Genomic DNA, 21,239 nt, shown 5'->3' with positions numbered 1-21,239 from the left:
AGCCCCGGGGAGAAGGGGGCACTCGCTATTGTTGAGCACAGCAATAACAATTTCTCACTCACAGGGACAAACATTAGTTTATGGGTGGTTTATGGTTCCATTATTTTTAACATTGTGAGGATAAATACTCCTGCTGATGGATGTCGGTGACCTCTGCCCTCTGTGCAGCCAACATGTGGTGTTTAGGAATTTCTGCTGTTTTTACCCCTCCCCTGAGCTTCTGGCTTTATGTTGACATGTGCTGTCCAAGTCAACAGCATGTCGCGTAAAAAAAGCAACATAGGAGGCTTTGTAAATATTTAGAACGGGCACTTATGCCAGCTTCATATTTGATAAGAAAATTTGGCTTTGAAGTTTTTCAAGAAACAGAATAAAAATGTGAGTAGGAGTATATTTCTGAGCTTTGTTTAAAGACATCCAACATGGTATAATACGACATAAATCAATCCATCTTTACTCCCTGACACAACGATGATCGCTTTGGCTGACTGTGATATGAGAGTGCTAACCACTACACTACCATGTGAATTAGTACAATTCTAAATTTCTGTCCACATGTATGCGTGTATTTAAAAACCTTTTACTGCCTGTGACGAAGAAGGAAACAAATGCTGTTATCGTTTGTCAGGCAGCTGTTACTATACTTAGGAAATGAGTTCATATATTCTGTATGCGTTAAATTACCTCTGAAAAGCCATGACCACCTCCACTGTGACCTATGAGGAATCTGTGCGGGGGGAAAAAAATGTATCTGTGCATCTGTCCACGCTGAAGCCCCTCTTCACACAAGTGCCTTTAGCAAAAAAGCAGCCCATGCATTTAAATAGGAATATTATTATAATGACAGACTGTCACATCAACTGTGTCCGTATGTGTGTACGTCTAAGTGTGCCCCGCTGATTTTGAAGAGGGGAGGGGCCTCGGCTACAAAGCATGGTCACAATCTGGCAGGTTTGAGAGTCCTTGCGGAGACACGAGCCTGAACAGTTGACCTCGTGGCTTGATCTTTATGTTAATGGCACAGAATTTATTATCAACCAGCTCGGCCCTCGGGGGCTCCAGTACTGTCACAGATTTATGCGAGTCTAAGTAGGATGACAGAATAAGAGCAGTGATACATTTATTGTTTTCTCTTCTCTTCTAGTCAACAGAAACACAGCCGATCTTGAGTGACTGGGCAGTACCAACTGCTCCAGAAGCATTTGTGTAGGAAGCGTACAGTCGGTGTGTGTCATTAAAGAAATATGAGGGTGGATGGTGTGAGTGCTGCCAATCACGTCATGTGGAAAACAAAAAGTCTTCAGTGAATAAAAGCTGTTTTGTCTGTTACTTAACACCAACCGCCTGTGATGCAGCAGTTTGTTGCTTATTGTCATTAGAAATACATTGTTATTGTATTTGAAGTGCAATATAGAGTATTACTCAACCTGTTGATGATCACTGCACTGTCATATTTGGATTATTTGTGCAAATATCAGTCTCCCAGCAAGTGTCAAATTACTTAAGGTAAATGTGCAGTTGATTATATATGTATAGTGCTGTCACCTTAAGATCAACATTAAAAAGAAACAATGGCTCTCTTATTCCCCCTCCATGTAAAATGAGAGTCTCCATCAGAGTGAGATCACTGTGAGCGCCTCTAAAGTGTCTGTGTAGTACTGTTTTCCTAATTAGGCTGGGCAATTACATGAGCTGATGAAAACCACTTGAATAAAGGTCAAACTGTCTTCTCAGACACAGGACCAAGTCCAATTCACCTGATTCAATTGCTTTGGGATGCATCTCCTACCGAGAAAACGAGAAGGTTTCTGAACTGCAATTATTGAATGAACACGCACACGTTAGACAAAATGAAAATGCATTTGTTTACGCAGTATCTACAACGTAATCAATACCTACTAGTTCAGCATGATACTTTCTTCACCAGTGCAATTAAGTTTTTTTTTGTTTCCTGGAAACTTCCTCCCATTTCAGTGGCCACATGGTAAAATCAGTGTTGAATATTAGGACAGAATTATTTATACTTTTTTGTTTATTAGCATGTTTTCTCTGGATTACTACGGATTGAAATTGTTGTGGGGAATTGTTTCTGTTGTAAAGATAATTTGTAAGCTACATGCATTCAAACTGTAATCCAGCTCGGACCTCCAGCCAGAAGGCTGCAGAGAGCATTTCAGAGAAAGGTTGTGCATTAGAGCAAGCAGAAGGTCATATTTCTCCTGATGATCAGTCTTGCTGAGGACAGCTCCTATAAAGAGTGCACATAAAAAATAAATAAATAACGGTATAGCAATTAAATGAAAGGTTTTCCTTGAATATGAGCCTACCCACACTGACAGCATGAAATTGTTAGCTGTAACTGAGCAAGCCCCTCAGGCAATTTACCGTTGCGGAGTGCATGAGAATTTAATGTATTTTCACTCACTTCGGTAGAGGGATCACAGTAGTTTGCAGTATGTCATTTGGCTGTCTGAGGGGATTAGGTGGCATCGGCATGTCTGTAAAGCTAAAAACAGCGATACCTCATTAAATGTTTGATATTGGCTCGCGCTGTGTCTCGCCTCTTTCTACACTTCATCCAGATCCATTCCAACCATTTATAAGATGTAGGGTATATTTTGCTTGTCAGCTGTCCCAAACCTCGGAGTGGGACTGAAACCAGATGGGTGCAGTAATGGTTACATCACATAGTGAACTGCTGCTGAACTCCTGGTGAAAAAGTGCTTGTTGGTGTGGACCATCGACACACCTGACTCCAGAGTAATTGCTGCAGTTAACTTAAATCAATTAGGAATCCCAAGCATCATTACCTGCTTATGCTTTGCACCCAACACCATCACTAATTCAAAACACAGTGTTAATTGCTAATGTTTTAATAACGATCGCCTAATTGTCTTAATGATATGGTGGCCTGCTGACAGCAATTTTGGGTACTGGTACTGAAACCACAATGGTTTTTTTTCCTCTCTTTTCCATGCATTTTCTGTGGATCGTGATCGCGGTGGCTTCTCTTCTCCATTCAGGTAAGAATAATTCCCTAAATCCTGCCGAGTATTCCGTTCCATGGCTTTTGTGTTGCTCTCATACAGATGTGCAGCATTGTGGGCATCACTGTTGTCAGTGTTCCTTTATCGCCTTGCGCGCGCCGCTCTAACATTGACTGATCTTGTCCTTGTCTGCGGATTCTGCCACAATGCGACTAACCTGATTCATTGAGCCTAATTTCGTCTCGCTTTGGTCTGCCTCACTGCCTTTGGGATTGCGGTGGGACAAAGACGAGGATGTTTCTGCTGACTTTGACTGAACAGCTCTCTGAACCGTGAAGCAAAATGGTCTTCAAAAAAAGTTTCTCTTTTCAATTTTTTTTTACGATCTGTCCAGCCCTGTAATACCGCACACGTTTACGCAGATGAATTCAAAAACACATCACGGATACGTAATTGGGTAGACAAAGACCTGTGGAAAGAAGCTCCCAGTGAAGAAGAAAACAACAAGGTCACCCCATTCTTCCTCCGAGCGTCCATGGAGCAGTTGAAAATGGGGACAGAAGGAGCGTGTGCCAGACAAGATAACACACGAGAATGGCGTAGCGTAATTGAGATATCAATCAAGGAGGTTATTTCAGGGGTAATTGCTGAGGTCCTTTGGATTTGTGTTTGTGTGTGGGGGAGAGAGAAAGAGAGAGAGAGGGAGAGAGAGAATAAAAGACAAGATTCCGTGTGGGGGGGGGTGAAATTGGATCGTCTTGAGAATCTGTCATTCGTCTTGGTTGAATTGCCATCATATTCATCCCTGTTGAGTTTTCTCTGCACTTCTCCACGAAACTCCAAAAGCTGAAACTCCTGTGGCATTAAACCAAAAAAGTAAATATATCTACTTCCTGTTCTTGCTGACAATAAAGGTTTTAGAGGGTATTTTTTGGGTGAAACATTCTTTGGGCCAATTTTAGCTTTATTGATTTATTCACTCATATAGGGAGAGTTATTCTTAATTCTTCAAATATATGCAGTTATTTTGGGGATATCTTTAATCTGGGTTCAGTAAACAACAAAAAATATTCACCTGTGTGCATAACTTTTCACGCTTGGCTGAGATAGACGCATCTCTTTTATTTTAATGGTTTGTCTGATTTTAAAATAGATCTGACATTCATATGGAGCTTAATGTTTATGCATATGGAACGATTCTTTTATTAAATGGCCAATCCACTCCTATATTCATATGGATGGCCATTTGAGTGTTTTTGAGAGGCGTTGAGCTATGTTATAAGGGCAACACGGTGCTCATGAATATTCCATTTCCTCATGAGATTACTTCCTGTAATAACGCCACTGCTCCACTCCTCAAGGACATACTACTACAGACGCTACACACTCCAGACACACACACACACACACACACACATTCTCACACACTTGGACGCGCGTTGCTTAAACATGCCTGTAGGTTGCCTTGCACTCGTTCCAATGCACACAAGCCCAGGTAGATTATTTATATATTAGCATATGAATGTTCACTTTTAATTTGCCATTTTATGCCCAAGTGCTCTCTGATACTTTACTCGCTGCATGGTTAAGTCAGAGAATAGGCTTTTAATTGTGAGGATGGTAATGAGAAGAATGGCCCTGGGTAAACTGGCAAAGGTTTTTTTTTTGTTTTTTTTAGCTTTACCGAACACTGTAACATCCCATTTCATCAGAACCGGCGGTTTGTGAGCAGTGCTTAAAGGCACAGTTAAACAGTTTGTGGAAACACACGGAATGGGAGGATTGCCAAAAGTCAGCAAAATATGTCAATAGCGGTCTGTAACTACTTTGATTCATTTTTTTCATTACCACAACCTCTATACCCAACTAATTGACGGGTAAAATCCAAGAGATTTGGCTTCACTTTGAGGCACACTACGCAAAAAATGTATTTTTCAGTACCCATATATTTTAAGCTAAGCATAGGTTTTCTCAGATTACTCTGGTTTCCTCCTACAGTCCAAAGACATGTAAGTGTGTGTGTGCGGTTCTCTCGCTCTCTCTGTTTACATTGCGATGGACTGGCGACCTGTTCGGGGTGCACTCTCTCCCACGTTTACCGTCGACGGTGGTATCTATCCCGATTGGGATAAAAAGTGACTCGACTTGATTTCCAATCATACGGAATCACACTGCATTATAATGCGTCTTGATAAGAGGTTATGCGTTGCGTTCATTCCACATCCAGTTGTAGAAGTAAGCAGCTCTTACAGAGAGAAAGCTGAAAATCCCGTGACACCACAAGAGATAAGTGGGAAAAACCCGATTGAACCAACACAATACACGCAGTACACACTACACAGGGAACATATGTTATTGTGAGAACTGCTGTGAAGTCTGCATCATTTTGCTTTTATGATATTGCAGACTATGACCATTGCAATTGTCGAGTGTGCAGTATAGGCAACATATGGAGGTATGGTTTAGTGTTTTGGGTTGGAGACCTCCTGTTTGCTCCTTTACTGCTGGACATCTGGATCGGTCATCATCATTTACGCCAGTTAAACAGTTTGAATGGGGGCCATTTTCGGAAAAAGGAGTTTTCTTTACCGAGATTTTACATCACCGCATAGTTAAGACTAACATAGCGAGCTGAGCCTCTCTGACCACTGCCTGTGTTTTTAATTGCGCTGGTGATATTTAACTGTGGACCACACGATGAGGGATGAAATGAAGGGGAGAGATGTTATTTCTGGATGGAATGAGGGGGTTTATGAGGTTTCTCTTGACTTCTCTTTACTTATTAATCACCATGGGTTTTTTTTTCTTTTCCCTTTGATTACATTCCCTTATTTTTCTCTTTCTTGCTGTTGTAATATCTCAAGACCTACTTCTCTACCACACATTTATAAAAAATCTATTTGATATCATACACAACTACTCAATACTCTCTCCACTAGCAAAACCTCCTCGGTGTACATGCAATCATTCAGTGATCACTTGATAGACATGTGAAACGCTCAATTATTGGCTACCAGCAAACAATTATTCACGTTATTCGCCCAATCGTCATTTGAGGCCGGCAATTAATGACGTCTGCAGCCAACCATGAAGCAGACATGATGGGTGCATTAGGACAGCAGTCAGGGGTGGTGATGTGGTGAAATGGGAAGAGGATGTTTGAGCATGTTGTCAACAGGCCCAAGATGGGGATGACAAATGACCGATGCTGGTTTCTCATCAAGCTGATGTCTGTGTTATTCATGGAGCTGTGTCTGATTGAATAATGCAGTTTCAAATGAGCGAAACAAGATAAAAGGCACCTTTTATCTGGCATCACGGGGGGGGGGGGCTTTATGTCACCTGGATTTAAAGCACCTCCGGATCCACTATTGCTGAAGTTTTCCCCCTCGGTCTGAATCAGTTTATGGATCAGTTGGTTGATCGATCAATCTATGAATTGATTACCTTCACCTGACTGGGCCTCTAATCGCTTTCAGCTTTAATCTTTCTCTTTGTACTTCAGAAAGAACCGCCCGAGTCCAGCGGCTCTGTGGTAGCACGATGTTTCCTTGCAGGAAAATCAACGAGCTGATAGCGAAAGAAAAAAGTCTTCCCAGGCAGTCTTGTTGTGGATAGCAATCTGACTCAGGTTCTTTGGAGGAGAGGTTGAAAGCCTCTAGTTATTGTCAGGATTTTGTTTTTGGGCACCAATTATTCTTTTCCATGTTTCTGGTTTGAATTAAATATGTTTATGAGTTTTCTTTTCCATGAATCTGTCTTAGAGGAAGTGGTAACATTGAAATTGAAATTAAATAAATAAATAAATAAATGCATAATAGAATTGCTCTTTTCTGAGATTGCCAGCTGCTTATTGGACTTTAAAAGGACTTTCTCTTGTTTGGCTGATGCCGACATAAAAGCTGTCTGGTGCTTTGAAGACACAAGCCTTTTGAGAACTGATGCTGTGCATCAGCACTTTGTCCAGGCGACAACAACCGTGCTGCTACCGAGGACCAAACACAAGGCGATATTGGATGCAAATGAAATTGGGTTTAAGAAAATACTCCGTTCTAGAATGTCTCTCAGAGGATGTTTCAGGCTTCTCTGTTCACCTGGTCATGGCTACAGATACACGGATCGTCTTGATAGATTGAGAACATTGAGAAGATAATTTCACAGGATTGGTTACTAATAACATACGGACATGCTGACAGACAAAAAAGTAAAATGGAGACATTGTGTGTACGTGTGTGTGTGGGGGGGGGTGGGGGGGGGGGACGTCATTATCTAGCTCCAGTCTTCCCAGCAGTGGAGCAGATCAATACAGTGTACCCCAGCATGGCTCTGCAGTGGAACCAGCTCCACAAAGCCTCTCATTATTGCCTACACACACAAAGCCCACACACTTTCACACACTTACACACAGCAGCCACACACACACACACACACACACACACACACACACACACACACACACACTGGTAACACTTGCAGACATGCCTATGTAAACATTGTATTTATCTGTCAGTCTTCAGTGCACGGTGCCCACACGTTGCACATCTGAACAGACACTTTGCTTTTGCTCTCCTGAAATGAAACATTACCAGACTTGGTTAAATAACGTTTCATCTGAATGGACTGAAGGCGGTATGACCTGTGTTGTTTAAAGAGATTAGTTCTAATGTACAGTTACAGTAAATTGCACAGAGGCTTGAGTAGTATTTTTGTGAATCCATGATTTTACCTTTTAACATGTCATTCTTTTCCATTTCACATGTATGAATGAAAGCTTGCACACATGTACAGATGTATTGCATTTTGAATCATTGCAAATCCCATTCTCAATATAAAAAAAAAAAGAGAAAGAAATGGGTCATAATATTTACTGTGTTAATGAGTTTCTATTTTTGAATAATTAACATGGAGTTGGTGGGATTTGAGGAGGGAATTGGGTCTCAATGTAATCCTCCATGCCTCCAGTGAATGCAAATATATCGTATGTGAAGCTGGTTGATATCTATTCCGAGTGGCTATACGAAACATGGATTAGTCTGGTATGTGACTTCTGACTCGAGGAGGTGTCTCCTGAACAAAAGATGGACCAGAATAGAACAAAAGCAGCTTAGTTTTTGGGAAATCCTTTTATTTTGACTCTTGTCTTACAAATATTTTATGTTTCTATACATGTACTTGCTCTGTAAAGACAAAGGAAAAACTCAAGCACATCTGCCCTTTTTGGAGTTCTCCCAAAAGCCCTTCAGCTTTAGGGAGCAGCTCAAAGAGTCCTCCAGCCCAGATGATTTGCATTCGCTGTAAAGTTCAACAAGCCAATGGCTGCCGCCACCGATCAGCGACACAGAACTCTATTTGTTTTCTCACTCTTAATCAAATGAGGGGCAGGCTGTTTGTGCTGCAGTTTGCCGACTTTCATTGTCTTTATTTCTTCCACATGACGCGCATTGCATCTAAAATGAGGTTGGTGGCTCTCTCGGGGGACCGCATGGGGCTCGCCCGTCGCACTGGGAGAGTGAAAATCTGATCCAGAGAATACAGCTGTGCGTATCGGTGTCTTTTGTGTCATTTCCTTACACACACACACACACACACACACACACACACACACACACACACACACACACACACACACACACACACACACACACACACACACACACACACACGTACTGAAACGCCAGATGTTCTTCCGTGTTTTATAGCTAGCTGCCCTCAGGAGAGGGGAGAGCCACCTGCTGGAGGAGCTCTGCTGCTGGTGCACTCTGACCTTGAATATCTATAGAGGCATCCATCTGCTTCCCGTGCCCGCCCTCCTGCTGTGTTACATTAAATCTACATTCTGGATACAAGCGCTAGTCTTTGATTAGTGCTGCGAACTAGGCCTTTCTTTCAACGTTGTTGAGGATTTCCTGCTGGAGTTGAGTTAACATAGAGGATATTAATGTCCTCTCAGCTCAGTCTTTAGGTATTTACATTGTAAGTTAGTTTGACGTTTCGAAGACAAAGGGAATATTTTATTCTGAAAACACCAGAGCTGTCAGTCTGGAAAATCATCTCTGTGTCACATGAGTAGAAAAAAAAATTGGAGACCCTTTTTGGCATTCACACAGTCACCCATACACCACAATAGTCTCACTGAAGCACATTTATTGGCGGCACATACGTTGAAACACACAATGGTTTGTTTTATCAGATTATCTGACTTTCTCGGCCTGTCTTGAGTTAGCGATGCAGAATCAGTACGCTAACATTGTCACCCGCTCGATGCCTCCGATGCCAAATGAAATAAGAGACGCGTGATATATATTTAAGCTCCTTTCATCGTACCCACTCACATACCGAGCCTTCATATGTTGCTGAGAATTGCCATGGCAACTCGTCTGTAAGGTGTCACAGGGAGGGTGGGATTAAGGGACAGAGAGAACGAGGGGAATAAAAATGAGAAGACTGAGCAGAAAGAGACGTGGCAGTGCCCGGATGAAAAGTGAGGGAGACAGCAAGTGAGAAAAAGAAACCGGCAAGAGGAGAACGTGCATATGTCTGTTTCTCTTTCAGCGGAATATATATATTACCAATAATCTTCTTGTAGGTGCTGCCTGGAGGGTTGGGCCTGTCAATGAAAAAATACAGGTGCACAAATGGCCAGCCGTGGTTATGCATAGGCTTCAAAGAGTCGAACCTTTAGCAATATTTCATTTAAATTGAGGGTTTTGAGCAGAAAATGTGACGGCAGAGAAAGTAAGAGATAATACTTGTCTCCATGTTTCTGCAAAAGCTTGATGATCTTCAGTACAGTACTAAAGTATTGATGTTGATGTTGAATCCCTCAGCACCGGGGTAACTTTGCCAGTTATTTTGCAAGCAGAATATTTACTATTTATTTTACACAAATATGGTGATGCCACATGCAGGGTACGATTTGAGATGAAAGATGTAGAAGGGGGTTGTTTCTGTAGACTGAGCGAATGTGAGTTTAGAGTTCTTTTTTTTTTTTATGCATAGGAGCTGGTAGCTCTGCTTTACAGAATTAAACAAATAAATAAGGTGATAGATTTGCGCCCTGTCCAGAGAGTATCTTTCCTTTCACGCATTCTCAGCTGGGATAGAATAAGCTCCAGCTCTGTGTAACTGTGAAGAAGATAAATGGATGAACAGAGGTGTAGATGGTTATGTAATATAAGTAGGGCTGATTAAACTGATAATGTCACTTATATGTCGTCAACAGTGCTGATGGTTCATGTAAATCCACTGGTCTATATCTCTGCATGGCCACATGAGTAAATCAAACGTACTACAAAGTACAGCACTCCCAATTAATTTGTACAAAGTGAATAAAGTAACACTTTGGTGCATACATATTTTAAATTCTACTTAGGTTCAACAGAAAGAAATTGGAATATGCCCTCTGGTTTTATGATTCAAGTGAAATTCGCTGGTGTAATATTTCATTAAGGGCCTACAATAACGTCGGCTGCACTCCATCTCAGAAATCACTCCATGTTTTTCAATCTTTGATAAAGCAGACGATATCTATTACATGACTACAGTCCGACAAGTGAGGGGCTATCAGCGAGATTCCCTGCTGTGTTACTCTCAGTAATCATGCTTAGCGAAGCCCATCCTCCCCCACATACACACACACAGACACGCAAACACACACTCGCATATGCACACACCAGTATACAAACACACATGTACGGTTTCTATCTGCCTGCACACCACTGCTGCACACATTCATACAGCCCAAGGAGCAGAGAGTTATAGTAACAGTATTTTTACTTTTCCCAGTGCGCTCAGTAAAGGAACTGATCCAAGCTATTTCCCATTGGCATTAAATATGCATTATTCCCCGCCTTTCATGTGGGCGCTGAGCTGTGTTTTGTGTAAGAAGTCCCCGGGATATTTTCTCATACTTGGAGCCCACCAATTTTTTTATCTTCATCTTTTAATTAAGAAGGAGAATGAGGTCTGCAAGAAAGAGAGCTAATCTTTATTAAATGGAATTTCTGGGCCACTGGGTTGCTCCCGGGCTGGTTACGAAACATCCTGCCAACAAACACCACAAACCCCCAGCTTCACCGTCCATTATTTCTCATCAATTAACCTTGAGAAACCAAGAGAGAAGACCACACTGAAATAATGCAGGGATTACAATGAGCAGAGGGTGCTCCTCTGCCTGATAATTATTTCAACCGCTCACCTGTTATGTCTCATTCTCTTTGAATAATGTCAAGCAAGGTTTCATTGCTGACAGATCCCCATTGTTCACTCTGTCAGTAAGCAATCGCCAGCTTAGGCTTCATGCGCAGCTTGTGGGCCTTGAGCTTCGTTCCATCTTGAGCAAAGACGTGGCGATCAATCTTCTTCTGACAACGGTCTGACACAAGAGTGGGGGGTCCATGCCCATATTATCCATACTGGCGCATCAGAAGAAGGTGATTCCCTAATCCCAGTGCTGTACTGGCTGCTGCAGTTGCCACCGGTCGCTTACCACCCCCCCACCTCCTGGCAGGTCGACCCTCTGCTGTTCTATTATCCCTCTATCTGTAATTAAAGGCAGCCAAGGGGAACGGAGATATAGTGGGGAAGGAGGAAAGCTCAGGAAAGGTGTCCATATTTCACTCAGAGGCCAGCTGACTGCAGAGATCTAAGGTTTTCCTTGGCCAGGGGTTTATGTAATTAGATCATTACAATGCAGCATTACCGCCAACTTCTGCTACTTTAATAAAAAAAATAAAAATACTGGTGAGAGATGGCTGTAAAGTTGGCGTAAAGGGGACAGAAACCTCCCCAAGTTTCCTTACATTTTTGCAGTATATCTTGGACATCTTGAACAAATGCCACTGTTTCGTGAGGGTAACCCCTTGCCATGGGATTTGTCTGAGTTCCCCCACACTTGCTAGAATTGAACAAGATTGGAACCTGTCACGGTAATGGGGTCCCTGACCTGGCAGGCCCATCACAGACTGTGTGTGTGTGTGTGTGTGTGTGTGTGTGTGTGTGTGTGTGTGTGTGTGTGTGTGTGTGTGTGTGTGTGTGTGTGTGTGTGTGTGTGTGTGTGTGTGTGTGTGTGTGTGTGTGTGTGTGTGTGTGTGTGTGTGTGTGTGTGTGTGTGTGTGTGTGTGTGTGTGTGTGGTGGGGGGTGGGAGGTTTATACCAGTGCATATACACAGACATGTGCACACGCGGTGATGTATGAGGACACAAATCTTCCAATAAAGCCTCAAGGGCATGCCTAAGCTACTATAAACAGGCATCCTTGGCCATCAGTAAGGTGGTAAATATTGATTATTTTTAAATGACCATCGCATTACACTCATAAATATACATTGATTGCATATCCGTCGGTTGATGTCTTTCGATTTAGTTTTGAAAAATGAAAAACCATTAGCAGCTCTTGCAGCAAACAGCCATTTGTGAAAACGTATTTATCTCCCAAAGGCTCTGTTGGGAAAAAGTTGTTTAAAGAACTGTTATTTCCACTCAATTACTTAATAAGAAAGGAAAAAAAACATACATCAATTTTACAAATGCTTTTATTTATAACTGTAATTTATCTTATAACCTCAAACCATACCCCCCCCCCAAAAAAAAAAAAAGTGGCAGATAATTTTTCCAAGAGCCTCTGGATTTATTTCCTGGTAGTTTCAACCATGAATTGTGTCACAGTCCATCGACAGAAAACAAAACGTCACTCATCCTAAAATAGAGCCCATCCACCATCATCTTCATGTCCTACTGCAGCTTAAACCACCATACCTTCCACAACCAAGGCTTTACCAATGCTCAATCACCGTGTCTGCAAAAATATACAACACATCATTAATTGTGGTCTACTTCTGGTTATTTAATACACTGCGTCGTCTCTCTCTCTCTGTGAACTCCCGTCACTGGAAAAGCCTTGAGGGTATAGCTGGTTCATGCATAATGCTGCCAACATTGTTGAAGAAATTTACAACCAAAGTCAGCGCTCACTTCAGCATGAACTGCGTTTTACCTCTTACCCTCCTTCACAGTTGTATTCACTCCTGAGAAGTTTGGGCCTCCGCGTTTCTCCCCGATTTCCTCCAGCAGCCGCTGAGACGTGTTGATCGCGTTGACGTTCGCGTGCCTCTCTCACCGTGGGTGTATATAATCAGATTTGTGACAAGAAAAGCAGCTAGTCAGAGGAGGTGAGAATTGAATTTTTGAACTCGCTTTTCATTGGTCTGATATGAATACTCCTCAGCAGATTAAACAGCACGCCGCCGCCTTTTCTCGTGGAGAGAAACTGAATAGCTAATTTGAGACAGAGGCAAGCAAAGATTAAAACTGATTCTCCGACTGGCAAAGGAAACCGCACAGTGTGCCAAGATGCATGCGTTCCATCTTTGCCAAATTTGGCTTTCACGCTGAAAAGAATGAAAGCCTCTTGTATGCATCAAAATACTGCAAAGAAAGACAACTTTTTCTTCTTTTTTTTTCTGGGTTGGCAACGCAGAGGAAGAATAAATTGTACTGATGGAAATGTAATTGTCACAATTTCAAGTGAAATAATCAAGATGGCCTTACTGACACATTTGATAGACAGGAGCCTCACACTTTGGCTCACTGTCTGACTCACCGTTAGTGAAAGTCTGAAGAAATAGTGAGACGAGTTGAGAAATTGAGCGATGATGTGATTCTTGACAGGCTGGATTTTGCGCCTGATACAGCAATTGCTCAACATGATGAAAAGCTGTGGAATTGAAACAGCTTTAGAGAAGAAAAAAAAAAAAGAAGAAGAAGAGAGATTGAAAGACTACTGACCACACTTCACGTGGAGCTGCTGCTGCTGCTCGGTGGCCTCACTGCCTGGACAGGGAATCCCTTTAGACAACATTACTGCATGTACCAGAGTGAAAATGAAAGATAGAAGCAGCTTCCTGCATTTTCTACATCAAGTCTCTTTTCTGTGTGTTAAAACATATCTTTCTTTTTTTTATTTATTTTTTTATTCCCTTTGAATTTTCCTTCATAGCAACTTTTAAAGCGGTGATTTGCATTCATTTCAATTTCGGGTGTCTGAAATTAACCTCTAAAATAACTTGTGTTGTTTGGCGAATCCTGTGTAAAATATTTTTATTCAGCATTCTCATCAAGATCAAGGATAAAGGTATTGAACATTTTAATAAATGAGTTCAGTGAAGCTTGACAGAGTCTGACATGCAGTTGATTCAGCCTCGAGGCGATCTTGAACAGAGGAGCGGCAGAGAGCTTGATCTGTCTTTATGTGCTTTTAATTACACACGGCTGGCTGGGTTCCAATCCCCGGAGAGCCAAGGTAAAGCACGCGCCAGGACCGGAGGAGGACGTGGAGATCACGAGGCGGGGCGATCTCGGGCACCTCCAAGGCCAGCTCTGAATCAGCCTGGCAGACACTTTCACAAGAGCCACAGGCGCCTGTCGATTACTCCTCAGTGTTTTGAATGACACGTAGTGAAAACAACTGTCAAGTCAGGGACTTGTAAATCACGTCCAGTTCCCTCACAGATGTACAGAATTACCTCTTCCTTTGAAAAATGTGTGTTTCACTTCGGAGGAGCAAACTCAGTTGAGATGTTTTGCTGAGGTTTCCACCGAGTGTGACATTTGATGAGCGATATTAACTTTCGCCGCCCTTTGATTTGAATCTTTGATGTTTTCATTTTCTGTGTTCAACTGACAGACATGCTGTCGGACATGATGAGCGATGTGAGAAGACAGACGTCCATGGCCATATCTGCGACGGCTGATCATAACGATGACAGTCAGCTGTGTCAGCGCGGTGTCAATCTGTGGCCTTGTGTGTGTGTTTCCTGTCAATATTCCGACTCGATCGCGATGCAATCGAAATATGGCCATTCACAACACACACATATTGACAAGCATATGAGTCCAAAATCATTTAATTTGAATTTGATGTCCATAGCTCTTTATCACAAACCACAGCTTTTTCGTCTTGGTTCCAATCTTTGCCCCCCCCCCCCCCTTCTTAGCCTTTGTCACAGTTTCTGTCACACACTGTAACACACATTTCATGGACACACATTCCACCAGTTCAAAGATCATTGAGCAGCAAGAGCTGGGGGAATAAGACCTTCTCACACAGGGAGACCTTTTATGTATCAGAAACCCGTCATCCACATGATCCTCGCCTCCCAGAACTGTACTTTACTACCAAATGAATGGTGCAACCTCCAGGCAATGTCAAGGTGAGGGAAACGTGTCAGCGCTTCCCCGGTGAGCTTTTTCTCGCTCCGGCTCTCTCCAGTTAATGACTCGAGCGCAGAGCGTTACCTCAGCCAGGCCCGGCCAGATGAGCCCAGAGGAGATGGTCAGACTGTAATCACAGGCAATCATCGGCTCTCTCCCCGGATTTTGGCTGCTCTGGACTGAACGGCATGCTCCCAAACCTGCGATTCAAGCTGCAAGGTGGAGTGAGACAAAGAAAAAAAGAAGGGGGAGGGTGACGATGATCGTTAAGATTTATAGCAGAATAGATGAAGACTGTGGTGATATGCACCGCCTTTGTTTGGCATTGTAGCATGATAATTATACAAATTGGCACAAAACCACAGAGAGAATTGCAGATTGTAGACCTCGACATGTGGCTAAGTAGTGACGCAAGACACATCTATCGCTGTTGAGTAAACTCCATACCACTTTAAAGACACTTTCTAATTCAAATGAGGCATGTCTTTGTGAATCATACCTTTAATCTGCATGCGAGCATAAAAAACATGCCCCAATCTGTCTCACTATGGGTGTATAAGAACGTGCTCTGTATAAATGATAAGCCTATCCTCCCAGTATACAGTTGCTATAAACCAACCAAAAGTCCACTACATATTATCAATCTGTACTAGTTGACTTCACGTTCAAGCACACAAGCGACTTGACCCTGCGGTCCTGCTGCCACCCTCCACTTTGTGTAGAATAAAAAAAAAAAAAAGAATGCAGCTTGACATTGAGTGTCCAGGCACTGCGACTTCTCGACCCCTCAGGCGAAATCTAATGGAGGTCTGCTTCTTTCTGCTCGCCTGTCTGTCTTCATCAACACACAACAGCCCCCACATAGCCTGCAGCGCTGATATTAATATGGACTACTGTGTGGTTGTTCATTTCATTTCACAGCCAAGCTTGCTGGTAATGCTGAATGAGAGGAGGGCGTCTGCACCAACAAAAAACCTGTCCCATATACTGGGCCTTATAGTGGGGGGGGGGGGGGGGGAGATAACCCTTGGCTTAGATACATGCATGTCGGCTCAGCATTTGCGGCTGTAAACTTTTACATTGTGGTGTGTAGTGATACTGTGTGAGAGCAGAGCCTTGGACTGTTTGTCTCTAACCCTCGGCCCTACGTGCTCTGTGGTTGAGTCTGGTTGTCTGCTTTCTGCTGTGGTCTTTCATCACGTTCACTCCCTATTCTGGCATGCCTGCAAGTACTGCGTGTGTGTGTGTGCGTGTGTGCGTGTGTGCGTGCGTGTGTGTGTGTGTGTGTGTGTGTGTGTGTGTGTGTGTGTGTGTGTGTGTGCGTGTGCGTGTGTGTGTATGTGTGTGTGTGTGTGTGTGTGTATGTGTGTGTGTGTGTGTGTGTGTGTGTGTGTGTGTGTGGGAGAGAGGGAGAGAGAGAGAGAGAGAGAGAGAGAGAGAGAGAGAGAGAGACCAGCGCTTGACTGCCATCTAGTGGCTGAATCCGTTAACTCTTGTGGTCGAGGTCAAAGACATCTCATATGAGCGTGTGTGTATTAGAAAAATGATATGTTTGAGAAAACCGTGACTTTGAGGGCTTTTGTGAGCTATTTTTACAGTTGGTATGCATGTTTGTGGAAGCAGCGGGTGGTACCTCATTAATGAAAGTCCATGTTAGTGTAGCAGGTCAGTTAAGTCAATGAGCGACTGCTAATTTTTTACTTCACTTCTGTGCACTGCCACTTGTCACACATTTGCATATAAATTGCTTTAAATGTGATGCTGCTGCTAAATTCCTTAACTGCTGCTTGTTTAAAATTCATGAATGCTTTTGAATTTTGTCAAGCACGGCTGAGCTGTCGAAAAAAATCCTTTGATGCATTTAAAAAAAAGAAATAAAAAAAGAAAAAGATCCTTGCAGGTGTGCGTGTACATAGGCATTTGGCCTGAGATTTTGTGAAATTTTTCTAGTATTTTACTGCTGAAAGAAGCTCTGAAGCTCCAGCTCTCACTCTCTCTGTCTCCGTCTCCGTCTTTCTCTTTTGTGTGTTCAGACTCATTACCCAGTCTTGGCGAGCAGACGGAGGAGGGAATCTTGTCTCTCTCTGTGTGTGTATGGGTATGAATGTATTAATTTATCATTGCAGTTCCTCACATTCTGAAGCAGTCTGTGCTGGAAGGGCATCGCATTCTATAGCATTTTAAACTGGGTCTGCGTTCTTTCTTTGTCTTGCACCATATTGCAGCAGAGTTAACCTATGATTGACCTCTTATCAATGTTTGAAAACCTTTTGGACATTTCTCAAACTCCCTTCATGCAGAGGATATACAGTATATCCACACTTGCTACTTTCTCTCCAGCTTGCTGGTGTTGCCATCTATTGCTTGTGGGTGATCAGACTTTAGATAAGTACTCTTGTTCAGAGTTAATTTGTGTCTGCTGGTTGATTGTTTGCCTCGGGAGAAACAAGGATGGTGCTAAAAGTAATTGAATGGCCTATTTACATTCAGCTAATTGATTCTGAGGGTTTTGATGAGGTGGAGGTTTTTTTTTTTTCTTCTCTCTACATGTCCGTGTGTTTGTGAAAGAGACAAAGACAAGAGTCCAATAAAGCCCAACAAATAAAGCAATTATCAAACAGAAATCAAATAAAAAGTACTGTTAGATTAATACGTACCTGAATACCACACCTCAGATGTTGACAAACTGTTGAAAATAATCTGTGTTTTTATGAGCGTTTAAAAGAATGCTATGCTGGGTTTTTTTCCCGTAACGATGACGACCTGCACAGTCATGAAAGGAAAGCCAGCTCAGCAGCAGCGGACTGCGTTGAAGTCTGTGCCTCCTACTACTCATGATAGGTGACGATAATAAATACATAACTCGTATGTGCGTGCGGCCACATTTCAGCTTGCATAGAGTCAACGAGAAAACGTTTTCCGTTTTGTTTAAACACATTCATGTATGCTGGAGGGTTCTGTTGGCTTTGATAAAGGCTGAAACGTTCTGTTGTTCGACTTATAGCTAAGCCGTTCTGATGTTTTAATAGTGATTGTCAAACAGTCTCAAGGAGTGGCCCGAAATAAAATATTTGACTGCATACACAGGAAATGTTCTCTCTAACCACTTGAGTAAAGAATGCTGGCCGCATTTTCTTTGTCCTTCATCTCTTGTGCGTATACACTCGGCCTGTTTATGTATTTCGGTCACACTGAACATCCTTGACATTCTTTTTCGGCACGTCTTGTAATTCCTTCACGGCATGTTTACTTGAGCCTTTGCATCACGTTTTCTTTTCTAAATGTTGTGACGGCGGGTCTAAACAGGATGCAGGTCAGCTATGTTATTAGTCTTTTCAAGAGATATTCAGGGTGGTCAGAGTGTCACTGGACTGATATCATCGCCTTCTTTCTGTTTGGACAAGGCTGCATGACGACGTTGCATCCATATTCAAAAGGAGTTTTATATGAATTCTGCAGAAGTATTCATTGTTGAGCTGTACAACTTGCTTTAAGCTGTCCTGCCTATCAAAACTATCCATCTTCCATTGGAAACATTGAAGAAAACACAGGCTAAACAACTGCAGTTTGTGATGTATAGTTCCCATTCGGGCTCTAAATTGTTTTGAGTTTCCAATGGTTTGATATTTGCGCCTGCATGCCCACGATCTGTTTCCTATTTGCCACGATGTCAGACTGCGCTCAACATCACCTCTGTGTCTGGAAGAGTAGTTCACTCTATGTTATTTGGTGCTGTCAGCAAGACTGACTTTGCAAGCTGTGTCCTGAAGGGTGGATTTGGGACAAGTAGAAGAAGTTGCTCTGGTGCCGATCCAAGCCCACATCTGTCCTCCCCTGCCCTTCACTTTCTCTCTCTTACCCCCATCTTTCCTTTCTCTTCTCCCATGACCTCAGGGAGTCCTTAGGAGGTGCACTGTTCCAATATAAGATGATTTTTCTTCTTTTTCTTTTCTTTTTTTTTCTCCTATCCTGCTTTGGTTGCTCTCTCCCAAATTAACAGAGAAAAACCCCAAACCTCACTGCTGAGTGACTCATTCAAATAATTGTTGCTTTTAGCTGTATCAGGTTACTCCTTCCTCCGACTCTCTTTGCTGCTTTTCTTCCTTTTCCCAAGTACTGTTTGGTATCTGGGCCACTTGTGAATCAAGGCCTTTCAGTGAAAAAAAAAAAAAAAAAAGTGACATCAGAGAAGGATCTTAAATCTGAGCAGTAATGTCATTCCCTTGGCAGATTATAGACAGACAACTCCTCTCTTTCAGTCAACTGGATCACTTTAAGTGTGTATAGAGAGGAGCCTGTCTTATTTTTAGCACAGTGCTCATATAGGTGTGTCTAGGTGGAGCCCAGCATTGTTCACAGGAAGGCACCTTCAAGAGGAGCGAGCCAGACTATTCATAATAGCAGAGACGCTGCGTGTGCGTGGAACAAGACAGCGAGAACAAAAGAGACGAGAGGAAAGGGGAGTGCACTATCAGAGGAAGGCCAGGCCAATGCAGTTTTGAAACAAGCAAGAAATTCGAGACTTGTTGAAACATTTCTGGGTTGAAGAAGGAGAAAGGGAACATGTGGAGTGAAGGATAAGATCCCTCCCCCTGCCTGATGTGAGTACCCGTTGACTATCCTATAGCTCACCCTCCCTGCTTTCTCCTCCTCTCGGCGTCCCATGTGAGCAGCAGCCCGATGACTGGACCTCTCTATGTCTCCGCTGTGCTGACGCTTTGCTGCGCTCCGGCAGACATGCATTGTTCTCCACTGTACACCACTTGTTGCTCCCCTTCTCAGTGAGTTAGTCTGTGTGAGCTCTGCAGAAAGACCGAGTGTAACAGACCCGACTGCCTCGCGGTGAGTAATGGCATTTTAATTATGAGGAAAGCTCTCATTCATTTCTTCGGTTAGTCGCAGGTTTGACACAATGTTTCCGTGTCTGGTAAACCTGAGCTGACATGTAGAATGAAACATCTTGAAACTGAGAGTTGTCGCTTTGTGTCGTTTTTCTACGGGACCTTTTGTTCTGAGCAAATTGGAGAAAGAGCCCTCCAGTACTGAAAGCATTTCCAACCTCACCTCTTATGTCTCAGTGCTGCTCCTGTTTTTGCTGACTCACTCCATTAATTTAATTCAAAGGGCTTAGTGATGTGTGGGTGTGTGTTATGTACATGAATTCACCATTGTGTACAATCTTTGGAGCACTTCTTCGTAATTACATCTCTGTTCTCCTCCATTCCAGCATGTACTGAATGTGTACAGCAGCGTAATTAATTTCTCCTGTGTTTCTGTGTGAATGTGGGACTTGGGAGAAAAGACTACATACATTGGGATGCCGACATACAGCTGTTACTCACTGTTTGTCTTCATTCTCTTAGGTTGTTATTGATTTTTTTTTTTTATCCTATCTTCTCACTGAACAAGAGCAAGGGGCTCATGGCTGCCCAAGACCCCCAGTAAATAAGACGGCTAAATATCAACACCAAATCTCCTGCAAGAAGTCGCTCATTGATTTGGTCTGTCGCCAGATGCACACACAGGAGCGCGCACACAATCGGGCCTTGTCGTCTAGAGGAACTCCATTGTTTGCTGTGCGTAATTGTTTGTGTGTATGTGTCTCAAGGCCTTGTCCAAGAGGTCTTTGACAATGAAGTCTGTCACCAGGGGGATGTGGATTTCTATATCCCTCTCCGTACCTCGCTCCCTCTGCTTTTCCTGTCCACACCCCCACCCCCCTCACCCCACCCACCCCCACCCCCTCTTTCACATCTGGATCTCCACACAGCTGACAAGGAACAAGGGAACGGACGGAAGGAGGTGGATTGGGGGGAAAGGGAGAGAAGAAAAGGATAGAACTTGGAGGAAGGGGAGTTTTACTGAGGCCAAAGTTCCCCTGGTAAACTTCCCTGCTTGCAGGAAGAACAAATGTCATATTGTCATTATGAATGGCTTCAAAGGAAACACTGTGGACTTGTTCTCACACATTAACTCATTGAACTCCACCTTGTGCACGTATAGATGCATGCAGAACAGAATGTGGGATGCACATGGATGAGA

At 42.9% G+C, this 21,239-nt stretch overlaps 1 protein-coding gene across 8 annotated transcripts in view; it reads left to right on the top strand.

Moving 5' to 3' along the window:
* The window catches only part of sash1a (SAM and SH3 domain containing 1a), a 146,354-nt gene that overhangs the window by 61,299 nt on the left and 63,816 nt on the right, over nucleotides 1–21,239 (top strand). Inside the window, exon 1 of one of the 8 annotated variants that reach the window (XM_080491347.1) lies at nucleotides 19,592–19,798. The exons of 4 other annotated variants lie outside the window; for them this stretch is intronic. The gene's annotated coding sequence lies outside the window, so the exon portion shown is untranslated. Of the gene's footprint in view, nucleotides 1–19,591; nucleotides 19,799–19,930; nucleotides 20,040–21,239 lie in introns of those variants that run through there. 3 more of the 8 variants (XM_080491346.1, XM_080491339.1, XM_080491348.1) reach the window with 3 other exon arrangements.

This window comes from Lipophrys pholis, assembly GCF_963383615.2.
Source record: "Lipophrys pholis genome assembly, chromosome: 21".
NCBI classification, from domain to species: domain Eukaryota; kingdom Metazoa; phylum Chordata; class Actinopteri; order Blenniiformes; family Blenniidae; genus Lipophrys; species Lipophrys pholis.
Note: the sequence above shows the minus strand (reverse complement) of the source record. Positions and strands in the feature narration are given on the sequence as shown.